The following is a 15,593-nucleotide window of genomic DNA, read 5'->3' on the forward strand; positions in this document are numbered from 1 at the left end:
CTAAGAAAACCCACTCCCGAGTCCACCAATTGCCACAGGCAGCCTCCAAATGCCACAGGCAGCCTCGGCCTCATCACAGCAACGCGTGGGGATGTTTAAATCGCTTCCGCATTTCATTAGTGTAAAGAGGCAAGGTCCCTTGTATTGTACACGTCTTCTATTTTCCTGTAAGCATCTGAACTGCCTCTTAGAACATTCACAAGCTGCTGATAGGAGGTGGCAGAGGGAACAGAGGATGGGTCTGGGGATTCAGGAGGCCTGATTTCAATCCTGGCTCCATTGCCCTCTAGTTGAGCCAATGCCTGGGCAAATACTTAAGGTTGCAGACTTGGGGCTGCCTTGTCTGAGAAACAGGGGTGAAAAGTCTGCCCAGGGGGCTTCATAGGTCAGTCTATCAGGGAGCACCTGGGACAGCCTCGGACGGAGTGGACGCCTGGGGCCTTCGCCCTTGTAGCACACTGCGCTCCTCTCCCTCCAGCCAATGGCAACCCTGACTCCACTGTCCAGTGTCAACACGGCTCTGCCTGTCGCAACCTCGCAGGAAGTGTCATGGGAGGCACACGGTCAAGAACTGGGCTTCTCGCACAGGGCAGAGAATCTGGGATGGCTGGGGTTCCCTCTGTCCCGGGGTGCGGTTAGCCCAGCCGGTATTTATGCTAAAAACGCATCCAGGTCTACCCTCTGGATGGACTCATCTTACAGCCCAGGTGCTTCCAGGCTGCCCCTTGCTCTCCAGCCCTGCTGTTGACGTGGCCTCAGGAGTGCAAACAGACTGTGACAACAACGCCACAGCAAAGGCACATGTATTTCCAGCTGGCGGAAAATACCCGACAGCAAACCAAAGCAAGCCCCTCCTCTCCCCCACAATTTATTATGAAACAAAGAAACACACATTTCAGAATCACATTTGGGATCACCTCTCACTTGCTGTGTGGCCCTGGGCAAGCCAGCCTCTCTCTTCCTCAGTTTCCCCACAGGCAAAGCAGTGAGAACAATGACTCACCTCTGAATGTATGTGTGGGATTCAAGGAGAGAGAATGGCGCTACCCAGTAACAGACCAACAGCGAGACGGGAGTACCATCTATAAAATGGGCACAAAGCCCTCAGAGTGGGGCCACCACAGGGCACAAGGCCCCCAGTGCAGTGCTGGGCCCCCAGAAGTGCTTGGTTCTGAGCAGCCTTAATTCCTCCCCTGTCTGGGGTCTGCTCAATCTCTGCACCACTGGTAATGGCAGCAGATAACTGGTCAGGAGGAAAGGGACCAGGCAGCCTGTTATCAAGTGAGAATCCCAACAGCGGGTCTGCAACTGACAAACCACAGCGGCATCAAAGCCAAATGCCCCAGGGAAGGATGACTGGGCTGGCTCCCACCCACGCTGCTGGCCCCTACAATGACCGGCACATGGCAGGCAAGATACACGTTTACTCAATAAAAGAACTTACGTATATTCAAGAGTAGCTTAAGAGGAAAAACTGGGGCTTCCTGTGAATTGGAGGACCCCAGGAGGGTTAGAAGCAAGTGACCAGTCCAAAAAAATCCACAACTACTAAATGTCTGTGGATCCTCCATCGAAAGGCTCCGCCCAGGTAACCCCTCCAGCCATTGCCCTACACACAGGCATCTCCGCTGAGTGCTTCTCCAGCATGCAGTGTTTTCCTGCTAATAAAGAGAAGGCGAGGGGCAGGGGAAGGAGCTGGGAGCACACACTGCCTTCCAGGCCTAGAACTTCATGTGCATTTTGCTCTTCAACCCTCACAGCCACCATGAGGTGGAAACGATTCTTGTCTTTATTTTATAGATGATGAATCAGGGGCTCTAAGAAGCAACACACCAAAAGGCCCCTCAACCAATAAAAGGCGGAAATGAGCTTGAACGAAGGCACTGGGACTCCAGGGTTCCTGTTCTGAAGCACTGAGCCATTCAGGCTCCTTCACCGCTATAGAAGAGCGGTGTTAACGCTCATTACGTAACATGGCAATGACATGTTGGATTAGTTTCCTGTTGCTGCTGTAACAAATTACAATGAACTTCACAGCTGAAAACAACACAAATTTATTCTCTTACAGTTCTGGAAGTCAGAAATCCAAAATAAGTCTTTTTTTTTTTTTTTTTTTTTGTTAGAGGATAAATCTTCAAATTTATTTTAGAATTTGCCAGAACTTGAAATAATATATTTTCATTGAGAATAGTGGTTCTTTAAATTTGCAGTGTGCTTTATAGCATAAGCTTTTTTTTTTTTTTTAATTTTTTGTTTATTGCAGTAACATTGGTTTATAACATTGTAAAAATTTCAGGTGTACATCATTGTACTTCTATTTCTGCATAGATTACATCATGTTCACCACCAAAATACTAATTACAACCCATCACCACACACATGTACCGAATTATCCCTTTCACCCTCCTCCCTCCCCCCTTCCCCTCTGGTAACCACCAATCTCTGTCTCTATGTGTTTGTTTATTGTTGTTATTATCTACTACTTAATGAAGGAAATCATACGGTATTTGACCTCCCTCTGACTTATTTCACTTTGCATTATACCCTCAATGTCCATCCATGTTGTCACAAATGGCTGGATTTCATCGTTTCTTATGGCTGAGTAGTATTCCATTGTGTATATATACCACGTCTTCTTTATCCATTCATCCCTTGATGGGCACTTAGGTTGCTTCCAAGTCTTGGCTATTGTGAATAACGCTGCAGTGAACACATGGGTGCATGTACCTTTGCAAATTGTTGTTTTCAAGTTCTTTGGATAAATACCCAACAGTGGAATAGCTGGATCATATGGTAGTTCTATCCTTGATTTTTTGAGGAATCTCCATACTGTTTTCCATAGTGGCTGCACCAGTTTGCACTCCCACCAGCAGTGTATGAGAGTTCCCTTCTCTCCACATCCTCTCCAACACATGTTGTTTCCTGTCTTGTTAATTATAGCCATTCTGACGGGCGAGAGGTGATATCTCATTGTAGTTTTGATTTGCATTTCCCTGATAGTTAGTGATTTTGAACATCTTTTCATGTGTCTGTTGGCCATCTGTATATCTTCTTTGGAGAAATGTCTGTTCAGGTCTTTTGCTCATTTTTTAATTGGGTTGGTAGTTTTTTTGTTGTTGAGATGCATGAGTTCTTTATATATTTTGGAGAATAACCCCTTATCAGATGTATGGTTTGCAAGTATCTTCTCCCAATTGTTAGGTTGTCTTTTCGTTTTGTTGATGGTTTCCTTTGCTGTGCAGAAGCTTTTTAGTTTGATGTAGTCCCATTTGTTTATTTTTTCTATTGTTTCTCTTGCCCGGTCAGATGTGGTGTTTGAAAAGATGTTGCTAAGACTGATGTCGAAGAGCGTACTGCCTATGTTTTCTTCTAGAAGTTTCATAGTTTCAGGTCTTACATTCAAGTCTTTAATCCATTTGGAGTTAATTTTTGTGTATGGTGTAAGGTAAGGGTCTACTTTCATTTTTTTGCATGTGGCTATCCAGTTTTCCCAACACCATACAATGGGGAAAAGAAAGTCTCTTCAAAATAAGTCTTAAAGTGCTAAAATCAAGGTGTCAGCAGGACTGGTTCCTTCTGAAGGCTCCAAGGGGAAATATGTTCCTTATCTCTTCCACTTTTAGAGGCTGCGGGCACGCCTTGGCTCCTGGCTACATCACTCCAATCCCTGTCTCTATGGTCACATTGCCTTCTCCTCTTCTGTTGTCAAATCTCCCTCTGCCTCCCTTTCATAAGGACCCTTGTGATTATATTGGGCCCACCTGGATAATCCAGGCTAGTCTCTCCATCTCAAGATCCTTAACTTAATCACACCTGCAAAGTCCTTTTTGCCATGGAAAGTGACAGCCACAGGTTCTGGGGATTAGGATGTGGACATCTTGGGGGCTACTGTCGAGCCAATCACACGTGTTGACCTTCTGTCTCCTCCACCATGTGTCACTCACCACATATCCCCAGCACCCGGTCTGGTGCCCACCATTCAGTAGGTGCCCAGTAAATGTAGAAGGAGGGAAAGCAGGGAAGAAAAAGGGAGGCCCAGGTGAGAACACAATCCCAAAGGTCCCACCTTATCCCTGAGCCCCCACAAGCGAGAGAGCAGGAGGAGGCTCAGCTAGCAGATGCGCATCTACTGGGACCACTTGTAAATAGCAAGGTGTCAGCACCCTATCGGCTGGAGGATGGAAGGCCCCAGTGTGTAACGTGTGTACCGCCCCTGTGCCTTCCCACAGCTACTGCTGCCCAAACAGCAGGCCAGCAAACAGCAGGCGGCCCTTTCCCACCAATTTCCTGGGAATCCAGGTGGGGCTGGTGCTGATTTTCCGGGGAATCCGGGCAGGGCTGGAGTGTGTGGTGGGTTTACTACTGTGTCCTGATGCAGGCACTTCTCCTGCAAGAGAGTAAACACTACCACAGAAGCTCCACATACCGTATCCTGGCCACAAACGCTTCTGTTTCCCACCCAAGAGATAGTAAGAGTGGTTCCTTTTCAGAGAAAAGATCATCACAATAATAGCTACTGCTCACTTTAGGGCTTTGCAAACATCATCTCTATTCTTTTCAACAAATCAGCCAAAGTAAACATTTGTATGTTCATTTTGCCAGTGGGGAAACTGAGGCACGGGGCAGAAGTAACTTACTCAAAGTCACCAGCTGGGAAAAGGCAGAGAAAGGATTCACACCTGAGTCAATCAATGGGAAGGCTGAGCTCTTTCCACTTGGACACAAATTTGCCAAGTGTGAGGATCAAGTTGTGTGCATGGAGCCCCACGCTTTGTCTGTAGAGGGGGCTGGGTATGACAGTCGGGCGTTCCAGCTTCCAAGCCAGAGCGGGGCAATCTGAAGCCCAAGCCCTCTGCAGAACTGAGGGTGTCGCCACTTACACATTCATGTATCCACTCCACACACACAAGTTTACTTCCGCATGTACTCAGCACTGTGGCAGGCCCTAGGGACACAGAGATAAATACAGGAGCTGCAGTCGCTGCCTTCAAATGGCTCAGTTCACACACACACAGGGTTAACCAGAACAGCGCTGTAAATGCTACCCATACCAGAACAAAGCCCTGGAGATGTGGTGGTCCTAAATAGAGAGGCAGCAACTCCAGGTGGGGGGCGAGGAAAGTCTCATGGAAAGGGGGCTCTGCAGCTAGGTACAGAAGGATGAATAGGAGTTTTCCAGGAGGGAGAGAATACTAGTTCTTGCAGAGGGAAGAGCATCCTCTTTATAAACCTTTAGGTCATTGCGAAAAATAAATAAATACCTGGGTTGATGTTTGGCACAGAATAAGTGCAGGGAGGAGACAAGAAGGAGAAGACGACTCTCGTATTTCTATCTTCCATTCAAGGCTCTGCACTTGATTCTTACCAGGCCAAAGGCAGGGCAAAAAGAGGTGTAGTTGATACCACCAAATGCTCACAGCACAGCAGGGGTGGGGAGGTGGGCCGGCGAAGCAGATGGCTGCCCAGCGTTCCAAAGCCGACCACCCAGCCATCCCCTAGACGCATCTCCTGGGCCTGGGAAAGCCCACAAGTGTGGGGTGGGGCCCGAGGCAGCGAGTGGAGAACAGCGCTCCCCGGGGAACAGCCTCCAAGATCGAGGTCAAGCCGAATTTGGCATCTTTACTCCTTGGGGCTCTGCCATGGGTGAGGAGGGGCACAAGAGACGGAGAAACAGCTCCAACCATACAACGACGAATCACTCGCTTCCAGGCCATTTTTGAAATCAGAGCCCTGACTTAGTTTCCATCCCCAAGGCCGGAAATTTAACTGGCGAGGCCCAGCCCACACCTTGTGGCTAATTTATGGCCGAAAGGCCTCATTTCTCCATGACACTGACATTTTGGAAGCCCCTTTTCCGAAGGCTCCCAGGGTTACAGAAGGAATCCTCTGCAATGTTCTAGCCTCTGGGGTGGCCACCCAGCGGGAAGCTTGTGGGAAACCAATGGCTCTAGCCGCCCCTTGGAAGAAGAGGTCACTGTTTTTCTGTCCTACGGCTTCTTTTCCTCCCAGCCTCCAGCCCCCAAGAAACCCCGTGTGGGAGAACTGGCTGCAAGTGTCTCCTAAGTCGGCCCTGGGCACGGGTTTGGGCCCTTTCTCACAAACACACGTACACACGGGAAACAGGCAGACGACATTCCAATGCTGGCTGAGCCACTTCCCAGCTGGGAAACCTTGAGAAAGTGCCCCGGCCCCGCAGAGCCTCGGGAATCATAGCACTGACCCCCTTCAGTGAGGTGCCAGGCTCTTAGGTCTAATGATGTGATTATTTTTAAGTAAGGATGACAGCCGAGGCCAGAGAAGTCTGAGGGACACTTAAGATGACATCACCTGTATCAACCACAAAAAGGTCCCAATTCTTCACCCCCTTGCTGTATCCTCGCCCTCCGCCATGTACCCTTGCAGTCCCTCCCACTCTGACATGGGATTGGCCATGTCACTTGCTGCAGCCAAGGGGGCGTTAGCACATGAGAGGCAAGCAGAAGCCAAGCTCCCAAAGTCCCTGCTCGGTGGGCGTGGTCTGGCTCCTGCCCTCTGCCTCACTGTGAGAAGGACATTCCCGGCTAGTCTGCTGCCCCAGCTGAAAGATGCACAGAGCAGAACCAAGACATCGCCGACACACCAGATAAACCAGATGAGCCAGGGGCAGCCAAGCCCCAGACATGGGGGGAGTCCAGCAAAGATCAGCAGAGCAGTGTGGCCAACCACCCCAGATGTGCGAACAATAAACACTTATTATCGAAAGCCACCAAGATTCTGCTGGTGTTTGTTACTCAGCATTACTGGGGCAATAAATCCTTGATACAATCTGTACTATGACAGTAATAATAATAGGGATGTCCCAGGGCCACCGTGGAGATTAAATGAGATAAATGAGTGTCTGTACTTAATGAATGGGAGCTGTGATCCCACCATCATCATTACAGGGTCTGAGGTCGCCACCAGATTGACTGCAGAGCCTTGGTCTACTGTCCTGAGGGAGCAGGCCAACATCCAAGGAGGCAGCCAGGGTGGGGGTGACCTCTCTACCCTCCCCTTGCTGTAGCCCTAGATCCCTGCCGGGCCCCCAACATGGTGAAACAGAGGCTCCTGCAGCCCTGTGCACACCCATGCAGTTAGGGTCCAGAGCCAGCCAGGACGGCCCTGACCCCATCTGCTCCTCCCAGCTCCAGACAGCACGGCTGCATGCGTCTTCAGCTCTTACAGCTCAGCTTCCTCAGATCTCAAAATCACTCCTTCTCCTAGGCTTGCTCTAAGGATCAGACATGAAAATGAGTTTGAAATTCTGGCAAGCAGGTCGCCATACAAATGAAGGTATGTCCTTCTCCATCACCATCACCATCACCATCACCATCATGGTTGTCATCACCAGCATAATCGACAGGGAAACATAATACTCAACAGTAGAGGGAAGAAATGTGCAGCAAGGTGGTTATATACATGTGCTCCACGATCCGAGTCTCAGGTTTGAATTTCAGATTGCCTTCTAATGAGCTGTGTGACCTTGGGGAAGTTACTTAACATCTCTGAGCTTCAGTTTTCTCATCTACAAAATGCGGATAGAAATGGATGACCTACCTCATAGTGTCATTATGAAGATTAAATGAGTTAACACATGCAAAGCAATTAAAATGGCCTTTGGCACATAATCAATGCTCAGTAGTTACTAGCTGCCAGTGTTATGATTACTGTTGTTGTTACTATTATTAGACAACCATATAGAAGGCACTTGAAGTATCTCAATCCATCTAACGCTCACAAGAACACTAAGAGTTTGGTCTCATTAAATCCATTTTACATGTGGGAAAGCTGGAGCTCAGAGAGGTGAGGAGTCTTGGCCAGCTTGGAGGTCAATGCTGTGTCTGCTACCCCAGGGGGCCCGCGCAAAGTGTAGGCCATCACAAGGCCCCCAAATACTCCCCTACACCTTCCCAGACCCACATCGACGGCCAGGAAACAGGGTGATAAGCTCCGTGGCAGTTCCTGGGCGTTGTTGCGTATTTGTGCCGCTTTTCTGCAGCTTTTGTCTTCCACAATGCACCCGGCTGGGCAGGCGGCCCCTGTGGGCATCAAAGGCCTTGCTGGCAGCAGACACAAGGGAGCAGCCGTGCCAAGCGTCCCTCCCCTGCCAGCTACCAGGCCCCCACCACGCAGCCTGGGAGATTCACAAAAAGGAGGTGCCTGGCCTCACAACCACTCCAGGTGTTACGTAACCCTCAGCCAGGAGGTCTGTTCCAGAACAGCCCAGGTGTGCCAACCCCAGGTGTGACAGGCAGGGGCCAATGTCCAAGTTGCTCCTGAACCAATGGTGGCCGGCAGATCGCTGGCAACTCGATGGCTCTGGGGAACTTAACCTCTGCAAGTGATAAAAGAGTTCAGAGAAGCTTTGTGGCACGTGCAGGGTCTGAAATCCAGAATGGACAGATCCCCACGTCCACAATGCAATATTCACTTACAGGGCACCTGCTCTCGGCCAGACCCTCGACTTGGGCTGAGGGAGTCAAAGCTAATCTCACTTGGTCCTGGCTTGAGGAGTCCACAAGCCAGTGAGGAGGCCACGGAAAGACACGTTGAATGCTAGGATGAGGTCTGTGCAAGAAGAAATGGGATCAAAAAGGAAGTGGACTTCGTTCATTCACTCAGTAACTATTAACAGGGTGCCCACCACGTAGCAGGTGCTGGGAAGCAATGGGGAGTGAGGCAGACATGGCCCCTGTTCCCATGGAACTTCGATTCCTGCTAAATCTGCCTCCAGGAACCAAAAAGACCTTCACGGAGAAGTGTCTGGGTGTCACTGTGCCCCAAGCAGCTGGGTAATCCTGGGAGACTTAATGTTGCTTCCCAGGGGTCCACTTTCTCATCTGTGAAATGGGTATGGCGCATTTGTATTATGGTACATTTGTATTATGGCATGTTTGTATTATGGCATGCCCTGTGGCCTTTAAATATTGCCCTGTAGAAAAATTTCCTAAAAGGAAAAAAAGTTCACCTTATGTTAAAGGGCAAAAGCTGATAACAAATACTTTACTTTTTCAAATATATGTATATCCAAGGATATACGTGTGTGTGTGTGTGTGTCTGTGTAGTATTATATATATATATATATATGTGTTATAAAACTAGCTATTCCAGTGTACATGTGTCTTAGCCTGCTTGGGATGCTATATAACGAGATACCACAGACTGGGTGGCTTAAACAACAAAATTTATTCTTCCGGATCTAGAGGCTGGAAGTCCAAGATCAAGGCGCTAGCCAACTCCATTCCTGATGAGGCCCCTTTCCTGGCTTGCAGACAGCTGCTTTCTCCCTGCATCCCCACATGGCCTTTCCTCTGCGCTCTCACGGAGAGACAGCGAGATCTACCCCTCTTTCTTTTCTTATAGGGCCACTAATCCCATCATGAGGGCTCATCCTCTGACCTCACCTAACCCTAGTCACCTCCCAAAGCCTCCACCTCAAAATACCATCACATTGGGGGTTAGGGCTTCAACCTATGAATTTAGGGGGACACAAACATTCAGTCCTCACAACATGTATACACACGCGCATGTGTATGTGCGTGTGCATGCGGGTCTCTGGCTATGTATATCTGGGCGATGGGATTACAAGTGGTTTGCAGTTTTTCCTTTGCTTATCTGAATTTCCTAAATTGTACAGTGACCACGTATTACTTTTAAAATTACAGAAGACACCTCATTTCACATGGATTTTTTACAGGACTAACAGTGCCAGGCTCCCGGTGGTGTGGAGCACGAGGCCAGGCCTCCAGAGGCCATGCTGGGCTCATGTATGGCCTCCTGCTCCTCCCGGGCCTCAGGTGCTCTCAGCAAGCACAGTGAAGACCACCACCTAATGATAACGCGCTCCAGCAACTGGTTATCGAACACTCACAATGTGCTACCTACAGCACTTCTTTCCTCCTCACAGGACGTCCGTGAACTAGGTGTTCTCCTCTCCCTGCTTAGAGAAGGGGAAATTGAGGCACAAAGCAGCTAAGTCCCATAGTTAGAGGCACACAGTGCAGAGTGAGGTGCTCAACACATGTCTGGAGCCCCGGTCTATGCTTCCACCCTCCACCCCAGCCTGTCTCTCCTCAGAGAGCTCAGAACCCAGCCAGGCTGTTCTTGCTGCCTGTTCTCCTCTGTGGCGACAGGGGCCTCCCCAGAGGCCGGGGGCTATACTGAGGCCGTCACTGTGGGAGAGGCCTGAGAAAAGACTCTGGGCTGTGGGAACAGCCCAGCAGCAGCCCCAGATGAATGTCCATGCCAGCCGAGGTGAATATTCCAGGCATTTCTGTCCCCATGTACATGGGCCCCGGAACAGCCAAGTCCAGGGAGCCCGCAAGGTGGGAGGTGGCTGCCAGGTCTCTGGCACCAGCCCTGGGCCGTGTGCACCCAGGCCAGCTCCGTTGGCTGCCTGTCAAGGCTTCAAAGCAGTGTACGAAGCAAGCTGGGGGACCGGGCTGGACTGGTCTGCCTGAAACTGAGATGAGAGAACAAAAGGAGGCCGTTGTGGGTTGGCTTGGCGGGAGCCCGTGGCGGGACAGAGGGCGGGAAGGGGAAGGCAGCAGAGGGAGGGCTGTGGTGAGCCATGCAAGGTGCAGTCAGCATGGGGCAGCCAGCAGGAGGTCCCAGGTGTGGCTCCTGCACAAGGAACCTGAGGCCCAGGGAAGGCAGTGCCTTGGCAGGTCCCGGCCAGCTCAGAGAAACTCCTGTGTCTGTTAAGAATCCACAGGACTCGGTTGGGCACCTATGCATTTCAGAGAACTCATTCCACTCATTTCTCCACTTATCCAACGTGGACTAACACCCACTATGAGGCAGACACTTGGTAGCACCGAGGACCAGCTGTGAGCCAGAACAGAGGCTCTGCCTCAGCAAGCTTCTTTGCTAGCAGCTCCCCCAGGCCTGGGTAGGTGGATCCCAGGGTGTCTCTGGGATGAAGACAGGGCAGAGCCTCCTGGCATGGCACAGGAGTTAGATGCCCATGTGTGGACTAGAGAAAAAATGTCCGGGCTCCCCTCCTGACCCCATCACTGACTGTGACCTTGGGCACGTGACTTACCTCGAACTTCAGCGCAGGCAAGCAAGCACATCAGGCAGGTGGGGGGAGCCCACAACATGGGACTCCTGTCCCCAGCAAAACGCTCTTCTAACTGCACCTTCCCAGGGGAATCACCGCCACGGGGGAAGAGAGAGCCTGGTATGTTCTAAGCGCCCAACCATGGGAGCTGTTGTAATTGTTGCAGGAGAACACAACATGAGAAGGAAGTAGTCCCTTAACCAAAGAGGCAACACGCAGCTTGCCCTGGGGCACAGGGGCGGGGTCAGACCTATCCCACAGACTCGGAGCCCCAAATTCCAGCTCCAAAGACACAGTCACCCCTGGCCCCTTCCTCTGGGATCCTCATGTTCTTCTTGGAGATGACAGCCACACATAAACGGAAACAGGGGCACCGTGCACAGCAGCTTGTGATCAAGGGTCACAACAGGTGACCCACAGGAGAGCTCCAGGTGATCAAAGGAAGCAGAGGGAGGGACCAGGAGGTGGCAGGACAAGAGAGAAGCCTCAGAGCACAGGCCTGGGGGGCAGGGGAGCTAGATTCCTCTCCAAGCTCTGCCATGCCCTCCGTGGGACAGGGCCAGTCACGTTCCCCTCGAGCACCTTCTCGGTTGATGAGTGAGGGTACTGGAGCAGAGGACCCCCAAGGTCTCTCCTTCCACACTACAGATCCATGACTCCGGACTGGAGGGCAGCTGAGAGGCTGTAAGGAGAAGGCTGACGTCTGAGCTTTTCCCTGGAAAGGACCAGCAGGGCACCAGCTGCTCTGGGTGCCGCCCCAGCACTCCCAGGAGGCGCGCCAGCTTCCTCACCCGCCAGTCTGCCCTGGCACACCTGGTCTCTGCGGGAGGCAATGTGGCATGCGGAGAGGAAGGGCGAGGCTGGAGGCAGAGACCCGCATCCACCTTCTGTCCCTACTTACTGTGCAACTTGGGGGAAGACATTTCACCCGGGGAAGACCCGCCTTCCTTGGATGCAACATGGGGGTGAAGAATCTTCTGCCTCAGAAGATTAAATGAGACACCACATGTGGTGAAGCCTAAACAAAGAACAGCTCAGGGAAACGTTAAGTCCTTTCTCTCTCCTCTGACCTTATTTGAGTGCAAACCCCCTGGATGGAAAATTCATGTCTTCTTTAATGTGCACTAATACCAAAGAGTGAATTAGAAAGAAGCATGGATTTTTAGGGGGATGGGGTACAGTCTCTGCTTTGAAGCTCATTCTACCTATAAGGCAGTGGGCCAGGCCCTCAAGCTGTCTTGGCCTCAGTTACCTCACCTGTAAAATGGAGCTATTCCTAAGGCTTCATTCGCAGGGTGTGGGAGACCTGAAGCCAGCCAATGGATGTGAAACGCTTTGCAAACCAGAAAGCTCTCAACGCATCAGTCACCGCAACGCTCTGACTTACCAAGGCAGAAATCTTCCTATTATAAGAAGTGGCCTCAGAAGCAGTCTCTCACATGGTTCGAAGAGGAAGGGAGCTGTGCCGAAACTCTGAATGAATTTAAATCGTTCCCAATGTCTCATCAGAGGAAGGCAGTGTGTCACCAGAGGGTCTTGCCAGACTCCAGCAAATACTTTCTGACATGGCAAGAAGGGGTTGGAAATGGTGTGAGGTGGGACATCTGCAGGGGCCTGGGGTGCTGCGGGGGGTCGGGGGGGGTCTCTCCTTCCGGGGCAGAAGGTACCCGATGCACAGCTCCGGGGCACCCTGCCAGTGTTTGTTCCGTGCACACTGCCTGGGCCTCCTGCCTTCTCCACAGGGTTACATTAGGTGCTGGCAGGATTATTACCTGCCTGTCAGGTAGCTGAGCGAGGCAGGTACAGAGAGGGCAAGAGACAGCTCCTCAGAGAAGCTGCCAGCCCCAGCAGCTGGCCCCCGAGGCCTGGAACGCCCAGGGCCCAACGGAAAGCATCCTGCTTCCTTTCCTGACCCGCTGAGCAAACACACAAGGATGGCAGGTGCCCGGGGAGGCTGGCCAAGCAGGGCTTCTGCCTGCTGCTCCCTCCACCTCCTGCCCAGCAGCACCAGCCTGAGCTGAGGCCCAGAAGCCTCCCTGGCACTCCAAGCAGGCAGGCAGGAGGACGGGCAGGGTGGCGCTGGAATGGGGGCTTCCCTCCGCAGCTCCTCGGTGGGGTGGTCTGGAAACAGCACACACACAGTAACTGTGGGTTCTATGTTGCGTATTTTAAGGAGCTGACGTGGAGGCCAGGAAACTGACAATGCCGTCACGGGAAACTTATCAAGCATTTCAGTGATGTCCAGTGACCCATGAGATCTCAACCAGACACACCTAGAAGGGGTGTCAGGTAACCTAGTCACAATGCACAGCCGTGGGCAAGCCACATCCCTTCTCCAGGTGGAATTTCAACAATGAACGGTTGGCCTCTAAGGTCCCTCCAGAGCGGGATGGAGTTTATAAGAGGTTGTCCTTGCTGTCAGACAGCCTTGGACATAAAAACTCTTGCTGCTACTTTCTTAGCTGTGTGCCCCTGTTAATTCATCTGATGTCTCTGAGCTGAGGTTCTTCATCTTTAAAATGGGGAGGGCAATTCCTCCCCACAGAGTCTTGCAGTGAAAATCAAATGAGAATGGCCAAAAAGTGCCTGGGGAGCAAGTGCCCAAAATACGGGGGCTGCTATTTTTCTAGCCCACCCATGCCAAGTTCTAAAACTGATATCTGTGTCCGACTGTTTTCCCCCTGAGGAATGTTAACAGGCTTATCTTGGGGTTGGGGACCGAAAGTACTCAGTGGATCACCAGAGACTTACTTACCCTTCAGATTCTGACCTAAAACTAAGGCCTTAGCTACTCCACTCAACACACACCACACACACACACTCACACACACACACACACACACACATTCTCTCTCTCTCTCTCTGAGACTCACTCACTCTATGCATATCCACTAAATGGCACCTCTGCTCCTATTGAAAACCAAGTGAAGGGGGAATGGGGGAACGGCAGTGATCCTAGCCAATTAGAGATATTCTGGGAAGAGGGAGTAGGCAATGTGCCAGACATGTTCACAGTGGGGTTACCTAGTTTATCCTTATCAGATCATTCAATCATTCAACAGGGATGTGATGTATCAGGCAAGGCACGTGGTGCAAGGAACTCCTGCCCTTGTAGAATTCAAGTCACCTAAGAGTCATTATTGATATTCCCCTTATATCTATCACCAAAAAATGCTGCGTAACAACAAAATCTCAGTAGCATAAGCACTAAGTGTCCATGCAACTGGGTGGTCAGGCAGGCGGCTCTGATGATCTTTACTGGGCTCACTCAAGGGTCTGGGAGTTGGCTGGTTGTCAACCGGTCTAGGCTGGTCTCAGTTAGTAGGATTAGAGCACCTTGATTATGGTCTATGTGTCTCTCAGCCTTCTCCTGGAAGCAGAAAGCTAGCCCAGAAATGTCCTTCTCTTGGTGAAGGCAGAGGTCCAAGAGTGCAAATGGAAATGCTTTTTCCAAGCTCTGCTTGTGAAGTGCCTATTAACACCTCACTGGACAAAGCAAGTCACAGAATCAACTCCAGCATCAGAGATACAGGGAACAGGTGAAGAGTTGGGGCCATTCATGTGATCAGTTCACCACATCATTGTATAGAGGGAAAAGGGAGGTACATACAATTATGGGACTTATATTAAGTGTCCTAGGGAGGATTTGTACTCAGGCTATTTGGACTGTGCCACAGGACAGGTACATAGGAGAGGCAGTGACAACGTGGACACCAACAGAGTGAACCTGATGCTAGATCTGGGCCCTGCCAGGGAATACTTCAGTGCATCTTGGGTATAGACGGCCCTACTGAGTGCAGGGAACACCTACCTTACCCAAGACCAGACTTGCAGGATGGGAACTAACACAGGTTCTAGCCATCAAACGTTCTCCTTTACCCAACACAGATGAGAGCAAATAGCAGTGAGTTAAACATCTGGAATCAACCAGCCGCCCCACTTGGGAGAGTGGGTATGAATTAAGCAGTTCCACAGAAAGGAATGCAATTTTCCCTGCATTTCCAAGCTCCATAAATCAAGGAAAAAGGTCAAGCAAAGTCTCCATGTTAACTGATCCACCTCCTCTCACTCACCACCCCCAAAATGTCCTCATTTTCCCGGAGACAAGGAGGGTGCGCAGGAAATCACCTGGGCACCAGGTCTGCGGCTCTGCCATCTCTGCTGGGTTGACACTGGAAAGAAAAGGCCACACAGGGATCCAAGCTGATACCCAGCATCCGAGTCAGTGGTTCTGGTTCAGGCCCAGGAGCAAACAGTTTTCATAAACTCCCCCAGGTGACTCTTGATACAGGGGCTCCTCGGATCACATTTTGAACCCCTTCTCCCCAGGACGGACGAAAGAATACTGCTGTCAACCTCTCCATGTCCCACAGAGATCGTACGTGCCCAAAGCGAAGCATTCGCATTCTAGCGCATGCACGCGCACACACACTCCCACATGTGTACAGAGAAAGAAGGGAGGGTCTGTAACAACAGCAACTAAGAAGTACTTCACACTTCACGTGGCAAGCAC

At 50.9% G+C, this 15,593-nt stretch overlaps 1 long non-coding RNA gene across 17 annotated transcripts in view; it reads right to left on the bottom strand.

Annotated features, from left to right (window-relative positions):
• Positions 1–15,593, bottom strand: part of LOC106801885 (uncharacterized) — a 242,556-nt gene that overhangs the window by 42,281 nt on the left and 184,682 nt on the right. For 2 of the 17 annotated variants that reach the window (XR_015555956.1, XR_015555960.1), the window contains exon 5: positions 12,468–12,640. The exons of the other annotated variants lie outside the window; for them this stretch is intronic. This is a non-coding gene — a long non-coding RNA (uncharacterized LOC106801885). The remainder of the gene's footprint in view (positions 1–12,467; positions 12,641–15,593) is intronic. 17 annotated transcript variants of the gene reach the window in all.

Source organism: Ceratotherium simum, chromosome 23, assembly GCF_057802395.1.
Source record: "Ceratotherium simum simum isolate JZ-2026a chromosome 23, ASM5780239v1, whole genome shotgun sequence".
Classification (NCBI taxonomy): Eukaryota; Metazoa; Chordata; class Mammalia; order Perissodactyla; family Rhinocerotidae; genus Ceratotherium; species Ceratotherium simum.